The following is a 17,402-nucleotide window of genomic DNA, read 5'->3' as shown; positions in this document are numbered from 1 at the left end:
TCGATAGCATTGGGGCCCATACTATGAAAGTAGTGGTGCTGCCATGGTTGTAGTTTTTGGAGAATCCATCTCTATTACCTGTTAAAGTGTATTTTCTGTCACAAGATAACCTTATTGATTCTAAAGAAGCAAGTATTACATCCCAACACTTCATAAGGAGTTAGACCCTTTTTATTTTATATATCAGCATATTCTGGAGCATAATTATGAGGAAGAAAATAGTGAAACCTCCCAATTGGTGTGTTGACAGCGGAGAAATAGACAGAAAGAGGCAGACAGTTGATGAATGCTCCACAATGCTGTGATTAGAAAACAATTGTGAGGCAGGATTCCATTCTACCCTGCTGCTTCCACTCGGCAATTTCTAAACAAAGTGTGTCATGCAGTCCTCTGCCTTTCCAATCAATCCATTTTATTTGCATAACAAACAGTGTTTGCTGCTGAATTGCTGGAGCGTGAGAGTCTGAAGCTAGTACACCATCAGCATGTTGTCACTGTGCACCGCAGAGAAATAAACACCTGATCCTAGCATAATTTTGCCTTGACCGTGAAATTCCAATGGGCCAAATTTTTCCCACGATACAGAATTCCTGATCCGAGTTGAGTGTTTCAGAAATTGTCGTTTCAGTGCATTAAGTGTAATCAATTCAATGGCAAACAGCATAATGCTGCATTAACAACTCAGTCACATTGATGATTCCTGTTCAGCGTTTCCTCTTTGTTCAGATCAGCCAGATGGGATTTGAACATTTGCTGCCATAGTTCAGTTTGTAGAAATCCTGGTTCAGATGTGATCTAGATCCAAGTAATACTTAGTCACATTTCAGGATTTTTAACCATTTTCCACAGGAATGATTTCAGGTAAATGGATATCCTTTCTGAGTGTAAAACAAAGTAAAATGCAGCCTTATACACATTACATTTGCTCAGTAGGTGTATCTTTACACTTTCCTTTCAAAAATGTGAATTTTATCCCCTTCTGCTGGTCTGCACATAGCAGCCTGCATTGGTGGAGGGTACAAGGTGTGATGTGGTGGAGGAACTAGCATATTTTGATATCTGTTTGACTGAATCACTAAATGAAGCAGCTGCTGCCTATGTTAACTATTTGGAGGCAACAAAAAAAAAATCAGAATCCAACAAAGTGACGGTCATAACCTTGTTGGAAGATGAAGTCAAATCTAAACTAAAAGCAGAAGGGTCAACTTAAAGTCAGTATTGTGACAGGCAATTACTGGATGGCTTTGAAGTGGTTGTGTTTTTCTATCCTTTTATATCAATTTAGTTTTTGAGATAATCACATTTACTGTGGTTAAAAAAACACAGTAAAGTGTTATAGAAATAAAATGTTTCCCAAAAGACTCTAAATAATGAACAATTAGTTAGCATGTCTTGGTAATCAATATATAGAACCCATTCATTGTATCAGGAGGTCTTTGCTTCCAGGTGCTCTGCTGGGATTGTCTGATGTAGACCCTCTTTCAAGTTTATTACAGTGAGCCAGTCAAGTATTTAACAGAAAACTGTGCTGGCGAACTGTTGCCAGGCTTAGAAGGATAGTGCAAGAGGATAGTTAAGCAGCCATTATTCAACAAACTTTATTTACACTTCCCCTTCAGAGAGGGCAACAGAGAAGGCAGTAAAACAAAATTCCTAGCTATTACGATATATTACACTCCCTCCCCACTTAAAAAAACTTATACATTAAAATGTAAAATGATACATGTACAAAATTTCCCAGAATATTATAACAATACCTGAAATTTAAAAGGTTGGTTTTCTTGTGTTTGACCATGTAATGAAAGGAACCTTTGTTGGATCATTTGGTCCTTATTGCTCAAAGACCACTTTGTGCTCTCTTAGCACTTCCTCAATGTCAGACGAACTCTTATCAGTATGATAAAAGCAAAATACTGTGAATGTTGGAAATCTGAAATAAAAACAGAAAGTGCTAGAAATATTCAGTAGGTCTGGCAGCATCTGTGGAGAGAGAAACAGAGTTAATGTTTAGTTCTGTGACCTTTCATCAGAAGCATGAGTTGATATCCTGACAAATGTAAGTCAAGGAAACAGCCAAACCTTCCACCCCCCCGCCCTCTCCACACATACACACACACCCACCCCCTTAACCTCTCCATAAAGAACAGTCGGGGTTTCCATCCAGTTTAGGTCTAGAAATGAATTATGCCTGTTTTGCATTTCACTCAGTAAAACAAAATTGGATCACAGCAAGCAGCCTTTATTCATCAAATTTTATTCACATCTCCCCAACAGAGAGGGCAGTATAACAAAATGCTCAGCTATTACAATTTACTACGTTCCCTCCCCCACTTAACAAAAACAACTTCATACAAAATTTCCCAGAATACGATAACAATATCTGAATTTTAACAGTGTCATGCAGCCCCCCACCTGCCAAGAATGAGGCATATTAATTTTGTTATGTGAACATTGATTTTAAACTATTGCTGGAGTGAAGAAATGACTTGTTTGAAGATCACCAGACACTGGGCTGGAAGGACATTTGCATAATAAGAGATGCTGCTCCAATTAACCCAAATGGATTTTGATCACCAGACATTGAAGGTGTAAGGAAGCGCATTCCAGGCCCTGCTAAGATGATATAATCCACAGAGCCAGGACTGGTTAAACCAGCTGGTTACATGACTAACTGGCAGGTCCAGGTTTTTTTGAACCAACCACAAGACAGATTGTATTCAGAAGGCAGTGTGCAACTGAAGCTGGAACAAGGAAGTCTCTCTCTCTTGCTTTCTCGCAAGCCACCAGACCTACTGAAGACACGTAAACCTCAAGAGAGAAAAGACTCCTACATCGGAACAAGTTGAAGTATGAACTGGGCCCCAACAAATTGCAAGACTTACTGGCAACCAAAGACTCCACATTGAACTTCAAGGGCTGTAACTACCAGATATTGCCTCAAACTTTTCCCCTTTATTCCTTCTACTTTTTCTGTGCCTATCTGCGTGTATGTTTATCGCGTATGCATGCTAGCATGGTCACGTCGCATATTCTTAGTCGTTATCCGGATTAGTGTTTAAGATTAATAAACTTCTACCTTTTCTTGTTTAAATCTAAGGAAACCTATTTGATTTCTTTGCCTTACAATTAAAGCAGTGAACAAGGATGCACTAAGGGGGAGCTAAAACACAGTGTTTTAAAATTAAACCCTGTTACGGTTAAACCAGGCAAAGGCTGAGAGGGAACCCGAGACCCCTGCTCACCTGGTCGTAACAACAGGTTGAGTTGCATGCTTGTTGTTACTGCAATCACAACTAAATCATATATGACCAATATTTCCAGAGTAATTTATATATAAAAAAAATGTTTTTTCTTCACACCAGTATGAGTTTAATCTCACCAGTATGTGTTTAACACAAATATCATCAGTTGACAAAAAGTAATGAAAAGAACAAGTAATTTCTTCTTCCTACATACTTTCAATTAACTCTTACTGATCCCTACTGTAACTAACACGGCCCAGTTTAACTGTATTTTCTTCAGCCAATTCCTTCCCACCAGAGAGACTTTGTTCCCTCCTACTACTGCCAATGGCCAGTAATAAGATGCCTCATCATATTCCACCATAACACTAACTTCACCTGACACTGGAATACTGTTATTGGAATAACTATTCAGTTTCACACCAGTTTTTCATAAGGAAATGTGACTTAGGGACTTCTTGTACTCTCCTTCCGAGATAATAGACACTGCTACAGCTGTATCAATGCTGAAAGAAAGTTGTGAAACTCTGACTTTCATTTTTACTGTGGACACTGGAATTATATCTTCAGCCCTTTTACTCTCCTCTTCCATGTGCTGTTTTTCTTGCTCTCTGACTGAGTACAACTCTTGATCTTCCTGCTCGATAACAACCTCTGTTTCCATATCTATCATATGTGCATTTGAGAACTTCCAGGCTCCTGAACTAGCTTTAGGTCTACCATGACCTCGACCTGGTGCATCTCTGTGATCTGGAGCTTTACCGCGACATGGGGCATTTCTGTTCCTTCTACTCCAGCATGTCGTCTAGATATGACCAACTTTCCCACAGGCATAGCACTTTGACTGGAAATGGGGGCATTTAGATGGTTGGTGGATACCTTGACAATGGTAGCATCTAAATTTCTGACTGAGTCTGTGTACTTGGCTGCCCTGGCCTGGTTCCTGCTGAAATCCAGTGAACGTCCCCTGCTGGCTCAGGAAAATAACTAGCTTGCAATTTTCAGCCTTCTCTTCCTGTCATTTCCCTGGCTATGGCCTCATCGCAGACTTCCTTCCACATCAGTCTATTGCCTTTACTCAAAAGCTTGACCTGGATTACACTGTTTTTTAGACCTCCGACAAACATGTCTCTAAGGTTGACTTCTAAGTTCACGCTATATCCACAGTGACGAGAGTTTCTTTAATTCGAGAATATAAACTGCAGTAGTCTCACTTGGCAACTGTTTCCTTTCATGGAATGCAACTCTCAGTGCAATTTAATTCTTGTGCCATAAGGTGAGTCCAGAATCTCATTAATTTCAAAATAATCCATGGTACTGGGCTCTCACAGGCAACATTGGTTAGGCATCACCTCAAAAGCATCTGCCCCCAACATGGTGAGGAAAACATTTACTTTATCCTCATCTATTTTATTTGCTTTCAGCCAAATGTGTAACCTTTGTTCATAATTACACAAGTCCTGTTTGTTAGGGTTGAATTCCCCCATTGTCCCAAAATATGGCTTCAATGCCATTTTTAAAAATTACTTACCAACTGAGTTGAACCTGAACACGATGTGCACCTACATGGAGCAATCTGTCAAATCATCCCACACTTACTCAAAATTAACTTTGAGAGTTCCAAAAAGTATGTCACAATGTTATTCAGACCGTAATTTCTCAAATGAAATGTAAAAAAAAATTCAATCCCATCTTGTAATCATCTTTCTATTGTGTATTTCACTCAGTAAGACTCACAAGTGGACTCACAGCAAGCAGCTATTATTAAACAAACTTTATTTACACCACCCCAACAGAGAGGACAGTTTAACAAAGTGCTCAGCTATTACAATATACTACAATGGGCTGCATTTTACCCCCATCGGATGAGGGCCGGCGAACCCGCCGCTGCCTGGCCTGGGGATCCGGATGCATTTTACAGTCGCCAGGCCTTTAATTGATCTGAGGTGGGACTTCCACCTCATTGAGGCAAGAAGTCCTGCCTAATGGAGCTGCTGGCCTATCAGCGGGTCGGCAGCTCTTAGTCCCAGCAGCGCCACTGGGAGTGGTGGCCATAGCTGAGACTGCAACCCAGCTTCGAAAAGAAGAGGAAGGACGGCCCCAGGAAAAGGTAAGTTTTTGGGGCCTTGCTGGGGGTGATCGGTTGGGCCCCGACAAGGCAAGGCTGGTCGAATGGGGGGACAGGGGCATGTTGGGTGTGATGGGGCATGGGGGGTGGCCCTCCATCGGACACAGGGTGCCTGATCATGAGGGACGCCCCCCCCAGGCCGTCAGAAAGCCACCTGCTTTTGTCAGGCGGCTTTTGTCTGGCCTGGGCCGCCCAACCAGTCAAGGGTAAAATCCCCGTGGCGGCGGGTGGATACCCTGAAGTTGCCGTTAACGGGCCACTTAAGGGCCTTGATTGGCCTGGGGTGGGCGGGCTGGTTTTCGCCACTGCCGCCGCCCCGGATAAAATGGTGGCAGAGGCGGGAGAGTGTCGGGAAGGGGCCCCCGTGTCTCCCACTCCATTTTATGCCCGCCCCCACCACCAACCTGCTCTTTGTGGGGGGGAGGGAGACGTAAAATTCCAGCCAATGCCTCAGTCAGCTTGCCAAATTACATCACCCAATTTGGAATTTGAGTCCCTCTTACAACCCACATCATTATAGAAGTCAATTACAAGACATGCACTAGCAATTATTTATTGACTACAAAATCTGAATGATCACCTCTTGAAATTCAACATGAAACGAAGAAATAATTAATAGATTAAAAGTTATAGTTAGGGATTACCAATTGGAAGAATAGAGACAGCTATTAATTAAAAATGAGGTTGGAATTCAGTTACTGTATTTCTGTATTATTTTGATCAAATCAGTGATCCATGTCTGATGCTACTGCAAATTGGTGAGCTTTCTCTTGGAGTAAACTCCTTGGATAACTGACAAGTTGGAAACATTGGATCGCCAGTCACAGCCTCCTTCCACCTCCTGTAACAATGACCGTCTCCATCCCTGCACCAGGTTATCCACTGCTGAGACTCCCATCCATACCTTTGTCAAATCCAGACTTGACTATTCCAGTGCTTTCCTGGCTGGCCTCTCACCTTGCACCCTCCATAACCTTGAGCTCATCCAAAACTCTGTGCTCAAACCCCGGCTCGCATCAAGTCCTGTTCACCCATCTGTCCTGTCCCCACTGGCCTACATTGACTCCTGGTTCAGCAATACACTGATTTTAAAATTCTCATCCTTGTGTTCAAATCCCTCTATGGCCACATCGCTTTGTGTGCTTTGATGTCAAATTTTGAAGTGCTATGGGACATTTTACTACATTCAAGGCACTATATAAATGCACTTTGTTGTGGTATCTGGGAGCCTGAGAGTGGTTAGCAAAGTTTCTGGAGCTCATAAAACTTAGTGGCATGGTTAAATTGATGATCCTTCTCCCTAGGAATGTCAGCATTCGTTTTCTGTTGACCCTGTGGCAGCATTCTCCGTTCCATCCTGTGCATGAATAATGGCATCTGCTAATTGGCTTAAGCCTCCGCTTTTCTTGATCTCAGACCCTTGTGCAGTTTAGTGAGACAATAATCTCTGTATGTTGAAACCAACCAGTTACAGACAATCTTCTTGCTCTCTGTCTTGAATATACTTTGTACTTTTTAAGGTACTCTTCTACATCTGCTAGTTAAAGATTGCTGCAGAAGAAGACAAAGAGAATCAAAGAGAAGCTACATCTGATAAAGACAGAATTTGCTGAGAGGCACGGCTTAATATATCCTAACTTTAAGGGAAAAGTCTTTTCCATAAAATAGGCCAACCTAGGAGACTGATGTATATCAAGAATTTACTACTTGTGGTGTCAGTCACTGGTTTCATCCAGGTCTGGTGAAATGTCATCAACCTGAAATGTTAACTCTGCTTCTCTCTCCATAGATGCTGTCTGACCCGCTGAGTATTCCCAGCATTTTCTGGTTGAATTAGTACAGACAAAATAAAATCAGCACACAATTAATATGCCCTCAGGTTTACATTGAAAGATTCTTAGAAATAAAGAGCTGAATTTTACAGGCCCATTTGGAATGGCTTCGGTGTCAGAGGTGGGGGGGGGGGGGGGGGGGGGGGGCGGTGGGTGGGACGGTGGCATAAAATTGGAATGGAAGACCAGAGATCTAATATCCTCACGTCGTTTCCGCATTTTACCGACTGCAGCCAATGTGGAGGATGGACTTCACACATCGATGCGGCGGGAAGGCAATTAAGGTATTTAATAGGCCAATTGTCAGCAATTTTACTGCGCATTTTGAATTTTACTAATGGTGCGTGGGAACCACAGGGCTTCAGAGAATGGCCTGGTTAAAGGAGGTGGCAAGCAAGCGGGAGCTCAGTGCTGTCTCTCTCCAGCAGACTTCGAGAGAGCCAGCATCCTGTGTCAGGAAGGGTGCAGCAGTGAGGGCATTGGAAACTGAAGGCAGGAGAGTGAAAAAGGTACCAGCACTGTGGGGGCTGTCAGAGTGCCATTGGGGAAGTGGCACTCGGTCCAAGGAAAGAAGTGAGAGAAAGGGGGGAGGAGCCCTCTGGATAGAAGGCTGTGCACAAAGAGAGAGGCCACCCGACATAGGCCTCATTCACCCAGGCTTCAGGCCCTGGTTGAGGAGGAGGGGGAACAGCAGAGAGGGAGGGAGGTCCAGGCATCAGCTGTGGGATATGAGCAACCTCATGGCCAACGAAAGGGCCAGCCTTGGGGTGTGGAAGCTGGAGAAGGGCACAGAGGGGCACGTGTCATGTGCGCAGAAGAGAGGGTCTACTGTTCGTGGCTCAACTACCTCCAAATGTCCAAGCGGCAGTGTCGGAAAAGATTGTGCCTCTCCAGGGAGGCTGTCACTGGTCTCTGTGCCATGATGCAGAATGTGCTGAGACCCATAGGGTGAGTGGACACCCATTGCCAGTGGCATTGATGATCACCGGAATGCTGGAAAAATCCAGAGGTGTAGAAGTTCAGAGATCCACTGGAGATATGTCTGGGATCTCGCAGTCTGTGGTGCATCGGTGCATTTGGAGATGACCAATGCCTTGTTCAAGAGGGCTGGTGAGTGTACGCTACCACACTGATCCAGACAGTCAAGCTGAGAGGTCCATTGTGTCCGGGGCCATCGCTGGATTCCCCCAAGTGCAGTGTGTGATTGACTGCCAGCTAGTGCGCTTCATCAACAGGAAGGGCCTGCCCTCGCTCAATGTTCAACTGGTTGCGACTACTCAGAAGGATTCTTCAGGTGTGTGCATGGTTCCCAGGAAGCAGGCATGATGCCCTCGTACTTTGGCAGTCCCTGGTGCCACAGCTTTTCCGGCCTCTTGTGCGCCTTGTCAGGCAAACCCCCCACCTGCCAAGACTGAGGCACACATGATTTCGCCACATGAACATTAATATTGCAAGCCTCTGACTGGAAAGAAATTTGCATAGTTACCGACAGGTGTTACTATGTTTTCCTCTCTTTTCTGTCCCTATTTGCATGTGTGTATCACATGTGCATGCTGGCGTGGGCGTGTTGTATATCCGAAGGCGTTAACCGTACTAAAGTTTAATTAAGTTTTAATAAACCTCAGAAAACCTGTGTGAATTGGATAATTGGAAAGCTGTGAACAAGGATTCACAAAGGGGGAGCTCAAAACACAGTGTGTTTAAAATTGAACCCTGTTACAATAAGACCAGGTGAAGATATAACAGACCCCTAGACACCTTTCACACCTGATCGTAACAGAAGTTTGGATGCTAATGTCCGGAATTTTACCCACATACAAACGAGTGAAATTGGAAGTGGGAAGTCAAATTGTTCCCAATCAAAAACAGCAAGGTTTTAATACAGGTTTTCTTGTGGTTGTGTGTGATTGAATACTAGTATATCTGCAACCAAAGCAAGTAGCTCCCCAAGCCAGGGTCAAGTAACTTGAGATAAGTTAAAAGCACTGTCTATGGAGGAGCTGAGAAAAATGGCTGAGCAGTGTGGGATCACTGTACGTGGCAAGGCTAGGAAGTCTGAACTGCTAAGACTAGTGGCCCACCATTTTTCCTTTGAATCTGAAGAATCAGAAGCAGTGTTAGAAGCAGAACCAGAGAGGGTACTGCTAGCAAAGATACAATTGGAACAAAGGAAACTTGAATTAGAAGACAGGGAAAGAAAGAGAAAGATAGAGGCTGGAGAGAGAGAAAGAGAGAACCTTCCAAAAGGAGCGTGAAGAAAATGAAAGGCAAGAGAGAGAGAGAAAGACAGGAGAAGGAATGAGAGAGAGAGGAGAGAGAAAGAGAAAGACTATTCCATAAAGAATGTGAAGAGAGAGAGTTGAAGTGGCATGAGTTAACTAGGGGGTGATAGAGTAACACTAGTGACAGTATGGCCAATGTGGAGGAGCACAATTCAGGGCTGAGTACAAGATTGCTAACACTCACTCAATTAATTCCAAATTTCAATGAGGAAGATGTGGAAGAATTTTTCATGTCTTTTGAGAAACTGGCAAGGCAACTAAAATGGCCAGCTGAGACCTGGTCTCTTTGAATGCAAAGCAAACTAACTGGAAAACCCCGTGAGGTTTTTGCCTTGTTGCCAGATGAAAGTTCATCAAATTATGAACTGACCAAAAATGCTATCCGCAGGGCAAATGAATTAGTGCCTGAAGCCTATCGCCAAAAGTTTAGAACCCTCAAAAAGCAAGCCAATCAAACTTATCTGGAGTTTGAAAGAAGCAAGCAACTGGATTTTGACCAGTGGCTGAGGGCTTTCAAAATACAGCTCAGCTATGAGACTCGCAGAGAAGTAATCCTGTTAGAGGAATTTTAAAACTCTCTCTCATTCCATGTAGAGGAGCAGCGGGTTCAGGGAGCCCAGCAAGCGGCTGTTCTAGCCAATGAGTTTGCTTTAATTTATAAATCTATTTCCCAGGGGAGAACTTTTCCTGATCACCCCCATAAATCCGAAAAAAACAAAGGGTGTGAAGGTGACAGAAGCCCAAGCAGTCCTGGAAGAGAAAGGAAAGCAGGAGACACAGGGGGCCCTCCTTCAGCCAAAAAGGAAGGTGCTGTGAGAAAGAGTGAGACCCGGAGACCTGTGTGCTTCCAATGTAATAAGGCAGGGCATTTAAAAGCTGACAGCTGGAAACTAAAGGGAAACTGGTAGGGTTAATCGGGGCACACCCACTCAGTGCAGACGAGGGCCTGATGCAAAACACAGAACAAGCTGTGGCTTTAACTGCAGTAGGAGTGCAACCCAGGAAGCTTACTATGGCAAGTGCAGGAAAAGTTAATAGGATTCCTGAAGGTTATCAGGATTTTGTATTTGAAGGGAAAATAACCCCATATCCTTCGTGTGGGGCAAGCAAGCCCATAGTGATTCTCAGGGACACAGGGGCCACCAGATCCCTTTTACTGGGAAAAGGCCTGACTTTTCCCCCAAAGAGTGCAGTAAACACCAAATTGGTGGTGAATGGTATTGGAGGGCAGTGTATGCCTGTACAGTACACCGGGTGCACCTGGAGTGCGACCTAGTTTTGGGACCGGTGACCATAGGGATTGTCCCTAGTTTGCCTGTGGACAGGGTTCACCTGCTCCTAGGTAATGATCTGGCAGGGATGCAGGTGGTAGCCCCCCCAGTAGTGAAAGAAAGACTGCAGGAGGTCAGAGAGAGAGGGCGGTGGCAGGAGACGGTCTCCTGCAGTGTCCCTGGATGTGTAGTGGATCAGGCCATAATCAAACCAGCTCCCCCAGAGGAGACTGCATTGGCACTGCAGGTAGATGACCATGAGGTCTGCCTGTCCGAAACTTTCTTTGGAAAGTTAGAAGACCCAGGGAATGAAATAAATAAATTTTCCCTAGCTGAAGCTCACGAGCCGACCCAGTAATGCGAGAGTTAGCACAGGCTGCCCAGTCTGAAAGTGAAGCAGAGGGAGTCCCTGACTGCTACTATTTAAAGAATGAGGTACTGATGAGGAAATGGAGTTCTCCTCACAGACCTGAGGGCAAGGAGTGGACAGTAGTTCACCAGTTAGTGGTGCCACAGAGGTACCGGGGAGAAATATTAAGAAGGGCCCACGGGACTACAGTGGCTGTACATGCCAGTATACAAAAGACCAAAGCCTGCATAAGACAGCAGATTGACTGGCGAAAACTCCACAAAGATGTGGTGGAGTACTGCAGGAGTTGCCACATGTGCCAGGTTGAGGGGAAACCCCAACCTGCAGTGAAACTTGCACCCCTAAGACATGTACCAGTGTTAGAAGGACCTCCAGCAGAGGGCTGGTGAACTGTAAGGGACCCTTGCCGAGAACAAAAGGGGACAGGCAAGCACACGGCTGGCAAAAGTTTGGAAAGAGAAAGGGAAAAAGTGACCCACAGGGCAGGTTAAAGGAAGTCCGGGAAGAATCCCGAATGAAAACCCCTACCGTCCTGTCAATGAACCCTGGAAAATGTGAAAAGGTAGACCCCACATCCTCCTATGTAAATGCAGACTCTAGAAGCACCCCACCAGAGTTGCTAACAGCGTTTACAGGAACCTGTAGAGACAAAGAGAGACCTCTAGGGGGCAGAGAATCCGTGAGGGTGAAGCCTCACCTAGTCGAAGTGTCACAGGAGAATGCAGTTAAGTCAGCACAAATACCTGCAGGTAGGAGTGTCCTGGAGAACAAAGGAGAGAGTAACAAAGACTCCTCCCCAACAGAGGAAAAGGGAACCACCCATCCTCTGAAGTCAAAAGTCTTTGCATGATTCAGGTTCAGGATCGATCCGCCCCCTACTAACTCTCCTGAGAAAAAAAGAGAAAATTAAAGCAGCCCTGGCAGCCAGCACAGACCATTTTTAATAAGCTTTAAGATTGGTGAATGAATGGAAATGAATGAGAGAAATGCATGGTTTTTCTTTCTGTATTTTATATTTCTCTCAAACTCTGTAATGAAAGGCACCCTTTTTCTTCAAATCACATTTCATTCCCCTGGGTGTGGAGGTGTCAGGCGAACCCCCAACTGCCAAGACTGAGGCACACATGATTTCGCCACATGAACATTAAAACTTAAAATTGCAAGCCCCTGACTGGAAAGACATTTGAATAGCAACCGACAGTGTTGGAACAATGGGGACCCAGTCGTTGCTTCCCCAATGCACAGAAGAAGTGGTCAGACCAGTTTTGGTCAGATGTTGGAGGTTTTGAATTTGAACTTCCAACAGAGGATTTCAACTCTAAAAGCCGTGTGCTCCGGGTTGGAACAGATCCTCCCCTTCAGTCCTGCTTGCCTCCATCTCTTTCCCACAGAACTGAATCTTGTGAAAACACATGAACCTCAAAGAGAGAAAAGTCTCCTACATGAACAAGGTTTAAGTAGTAAAAACAGGGCCCCGACGAACAGCAAGACTAGCTACAATCGTGAGCTCGAAGCACACTAAACAAGAAACTCTTCTGATATTGCCTCAAACCCCTCTCTACTATATTTTCCTCTCTTTTCTGTCCCTATTTGCATATATGTATCACCTGTGCATGCTAGCATGGGCATGTTGTATATCCGTAGGCGTTAACCGTATTCAAGTTTAAATAAGTTTTAATAAAATTTCATCTTTAAGCCTCAGAAAACCTGTATGAATTGGTTTATTTGTCTTATAATTGGAAAGCTGTGAACAAGGATTCACAAAGGGGGAGCTCAAAACGCAGTGTGTTTAAAATTAAACCCTGTTACACTAAGACCAGGTGAAGATACTAACAGACCCCTAGACACCTTTCTTACCTGATCGTAACAGCCTTCAGGGATGGATACTGGGTGACAAGGACTACCCACTGAGGACATAACTCCTTATGCTTATGAGAAACCCATTCACGGATGCAGAGGAAAGGTACACCTGCATGGCTCAATCGGAGTGACCATCGAGCAAGCCATAGATTCACTGAGGATGCGATTCAGGTGTCTTCATCGATCAGGTTTAGCCCTTCAGTATGCCTGTCGTGGTGGTCTGCTGTGCACTTCACAACCTGGTGCTGCGGCGTGGGGAGATGTTCAACAATGTGGATCTCATTGATGCCTCCTCCGACGATGAAGATGTGGAGGAGGCTGCTGACCAGGTGCTGCATGATGAAGAGCCCTATGGACCACAGTCAAGACGCAGTATGTGCGAGGGAGCCTCAGAATGCACTTATACATCGACGTTTCTTATGACCTGTTTTACCTTTCAGAAACTTTCCAATAAAACTTTACCTTTATGCAGCCCTGCTGTTGTTTCCTTCATTTTGCACTCCATTACCCCGTGCCCAGGTGCACATCGTACATTGGCAAGCTGAAGCACAGACCGCACGTGGCTTAGTCCATCACTTCCAGGCTGTAAATGAAGTCCCAAAAGGCAGCAAGAATTGGAAGGAGATGTAGCAACAATACAGGAACCCTTTATTATGCACCACAACAAGCGCGAGGCTTGACTTCTACATAATAAAAACAGAAAGTGCTGGAAATACTCAGCAGGTCTGGCAGCATCTGTGGAGAGAGAAGCAGAGTTAACGTTTTGAGTCAGATACAACTTTTTCAGAACTGAAGGGAGGCATAAATTTGATGGTTTTTATGTTGTTGAAAGGGGGGTGGGAGGAAGAACAAAAGGGAAGCTCTGTGATAGGGTAGAGGGTGGGAGAGATTAAATGACAAAGATGTTATGGAATAAAAGGCAAAGGGAGTGGTAATAGTTGTAGTAAAAGACCAAGCATTTGTCCAGAGAGAGTGTTATTGGCAGAATAATGAACAGCTCTGTCTGAAAGCAAAAACATGAAAAACAAGTTTGAGACTGGCACATAGAGAGATACAGCACCAAAACAGGCCCTTCAGCTCACCGAGTCCACATCGATCACGCATTTATACTAATCCTACATTAATCCCATCTTTCCCTCTCACATTCCCTCAATTCTCCTACCACCTATCTACACGAGGGACAATTTTTTTACAATGGCCAATTTACCTATCAACCCGCCAGTCTTCGGCATATGGGAGGAAACCGGAGCACCCGGAGGAAACCCACACGGTCCCAGGGAGAACTTGCAAACTCTGCACAGGCAGTACCCAGAACCGAACCCAGGTCGCTGGAGCTATGAGGCTGTGGTGCTAACCACTGCACCACTGTACCACATGGTTAAAAAAACAATCAAAATGAGGGTCATGGTTTGAAATTGTTGAACTCAATGTGGAGTCCAGAAGGCTGTAGTGTGCCTAATTGGAAGATGAGCTGCTATTCCTCGAGTTTGCATTGAGCTTCATTGGAACACTGCAGCAGTCTGAGGACAGAATTGTGGGCATGACAGCAAGGTGGTGAATTAAACGGCAAGCAACCAGAAGCGTGGGATCATGCTTGCAGACTGAGTGAGGTATTCCACAAAGTCGTCACTCAATCTGAGTTTGGTCTCCCCACTGTAGAGGATACTGCATTGTGAGCAGCGAATACAGTATACTAAATTGAAAGAAGTGCAAGTAAATCGCTGTTTCACCTGGAAGGAGTGTTTGGGGCCTCGGATGGTGGGGAGAGAGGAGGTAAAGGGGCAGGTGTTACATCTCCTGCGATTGCATGGGAAGGTGTACTCACTTTAGCAGACCGAATGAGGTAATTGACGTGTTTGCCGCACTGAATCCAGGACCTCTGGCTGACCCCATGGTTGCTAACCTTCTCTGTGATCTCCATCTAGGCTTGCTTGGTTAGTCAGGCTGGTCTCCTCCTCCTGTCCCTGGGGAAAAGGACCTCCCACCTTGCTCTGGCAGTCTGGAGGAAACCCTGCAGGGAGGCATCGCTGTACCATGGGGCCACCCGGTGTCTCCTGTCAGCCATTGTGGTTGCAGGTTTCCAGTCAGTATTCTTATCACCTGGAAGGCAGGCTGTAGCTCCTGGCTGGAAGGTAGCAGTGAATGCCGGGCTGGCAGCCCTTTAAGAATGGCGCCAGCAGCTGTTGTGGCGTCAGCTGATGCCACCTCCGCCGCCTCACTTCCCTCCTTTGTAAGTGGACGGCCCCCATGCCTCCCCAGTCCTAATTGGCTGGCAGCTATAAGCCCGCGTTAGGCTGACCGCTAAATGCTCGAATGGAAGCGGCACCCGCTTCCTGTCCTGATGTCGGGACCTGCGGCCTGTCCGCAAAACTCAGCGCAAAATTTCTAGGTTGAAGTGGAATTTTACCAGTTGGAAATTTTCAAAACATGTCCTTGTTTTGACACATAGTCTGCTTTGCCGTGGAGAAATACAGCTGTAATATTGAATTTTAAAGTATTTTGGCGGAGTGGAAGGTAAAGCCATTAGTTTGCTTTTGTGTGGCACCTTTTGAGGAGTTGTATTTTTGTTGCCTCAATGGATCCTAATATCGGATGTTGTCAAAAGTGATCTTCGACTTACCAACGTGTATTATGTGTAGTTTTGCCGTTCTGGTTCTATTGAGGTGTCAATATGATATTCAGCTAGAAATTACTATTAAGACGAGATGGTGCACAAAAACAACACTGGTAGTTGGCAAGGACAAAGAATGACTCTCCACAGAAGGGAAAACCCCCAACCTTCACAGAACAATGTAAATGTTTCATGTCTGTCAATTCAGCATTGGCAGCCACTGCAACGCATTCTGATTAGCTGCAATAAAAGTAGACTTCTTTCATAACACAGATCCTGGCAAGACACCACTAGCCACATCCTGCCAATTAGAGCACCTGCCCATTATCCCAACACTCTGTCTCCTGCCACTCAGCCAATTTCCGAACCAGGTCAATAATTTGTCTCCAATTCCATGAGCTTCAGCTTTAGCTAGCAGTCTCTTATGAGGGACTTTATCAAAAGGCATCTGGAAGTCCATATGAATAATATACATATTCATGCACTACTTCAGTCACCTCTTCAAAAACATTTAATCAGATTCGTCAGGCATGACCTATCCTTTACAAATCCATGCTGGCTGTCTCTAATCAGCTGAAAATTTTCAAAGTGTTCAGTTACTCTAGCCTTAATTATGACTCTAATAATTTCCTGACAACAGATGTTAGGTATACTAATCTACAATTCCCTGGTTTCCTTCTCTCACTTTTCTTAAATAGCTTAGTAACAACTGCAATTTTCCAATCAAAAGGAATGGTACCCAAATTGAGAGAACTTTGGAAGATTATTGTTAAGGCATCTACAATGTTCTCACCTACTTTGTTTGAAATCCTGGGATGGAAACCATCTGCTCCTGGGGATTTGTCAATCTTTTCTTCATTACTGTTATTTTGCTTGCATTATTTTTTTAGGAAGCTCCCTTGCTGTGCAACTCTATCCATGGCCATCTGCTCCCATTCTTAGTGCTTTCCCCCCCAATCTACCCTCTTAAACTGTTTAAATTCCCCTGGCTCTTTAATCAGTACATTTTAGCCCGAACTACAGGTTAACAGCTAGTTTAATGTTACCTGGGCCCACTGCCCTCTCCCAGCCATACCTGCTCTTTGCTTTCTTCACTGAGCACTGAATTTTGCTGAAATCGACATCCAGTTTTCTGGACGTCTAGGCTACACTTCTCTACCGGACAAAATTGCAAAGTACAGCTGGTGATACTCTGATCTTCCATCCTGTTGTCTTCGTCGTCGTGCAGTAAGTCCAGTGCAGAGAGGCAGAGGAAGGAGCAGCGGAACCCTAGGGTAATAAGAGCTAGTACAGAGGGGAAGCATTGAGAAAAGGGTGCCCCCGAACCCGGCCCCTGTTGACTCCATTGCGGAACGGCTCCTCGGCCACAACTTCAAAGCGCCCGCGGCGAATTTCTGCTGATACTGGTGCCCGAGACTGTCGCCCACCTCCCGGAGGACGCGGATGAGCTGTGACTCCTAGCTGCAAAGTTTTTATGAAGATATGAAACAGGTTGCAAAACAGACCCCTGTGGGACTCCACTGGTAACATTCTCTCAGGCTGATGACAATTGATGTGCGGCAGTGGTTTTGTGCTGGGTTATGAACCATTCCCCTTTGGCATCTCCATTAGTAATCCTTATGAGGAATCCTGTTAAACACAGCAGCAACCAACACACCAGGCACAGAGAGGTCTTCTGGGATGGTGGGAACTGATGAAATGTTTTATTACCTGCACCCACTTCCCCCCCGCTCCCCCCTCGCACCATCTTCCTCCCGCATCCCCTTCCCCTGTACCCCCCCACCCCCCTGCAGCCCCCTTCCCATC

At 45.1% G+C, this 17,402-nt stretch overlaps 1 protein-coding gene across 1 annotated transcript in view; it reads left to right on the top strand.

Annotated features, from left to right (window-relative positions):
* The window catches only part of LOC137375565 (receptor expression-enhancing protein 2-like), a 176,160-nt gene that overhangs the window by 26,213 nt on the left and 132,545 nt on the right, over positions 1–17,402 (top strand). The gene's annotated exons all lie outside the window — the stretch shown is intronic.

The sequence above is a fragment of the Heterodontus francisci genome, chromosome 12, assembly GCF_036365525.1.
Source record: "Heterodontus francisci isolate sHetFra1 chromosome 12, sHetFra1.hap1, whole genome shotgun sequence".
Lineage (NCBI taxonomy): Eukaryota > Metazoa > Chordata > Chondrichthyes > Heterodontiformes > Heterodontidae > Heterodontus > Heterodontus francisci.
Note: the sequence above shows the minus strand (reverse complement) of the source record. Positions and strands in the feature narration are given on the sequence as shown.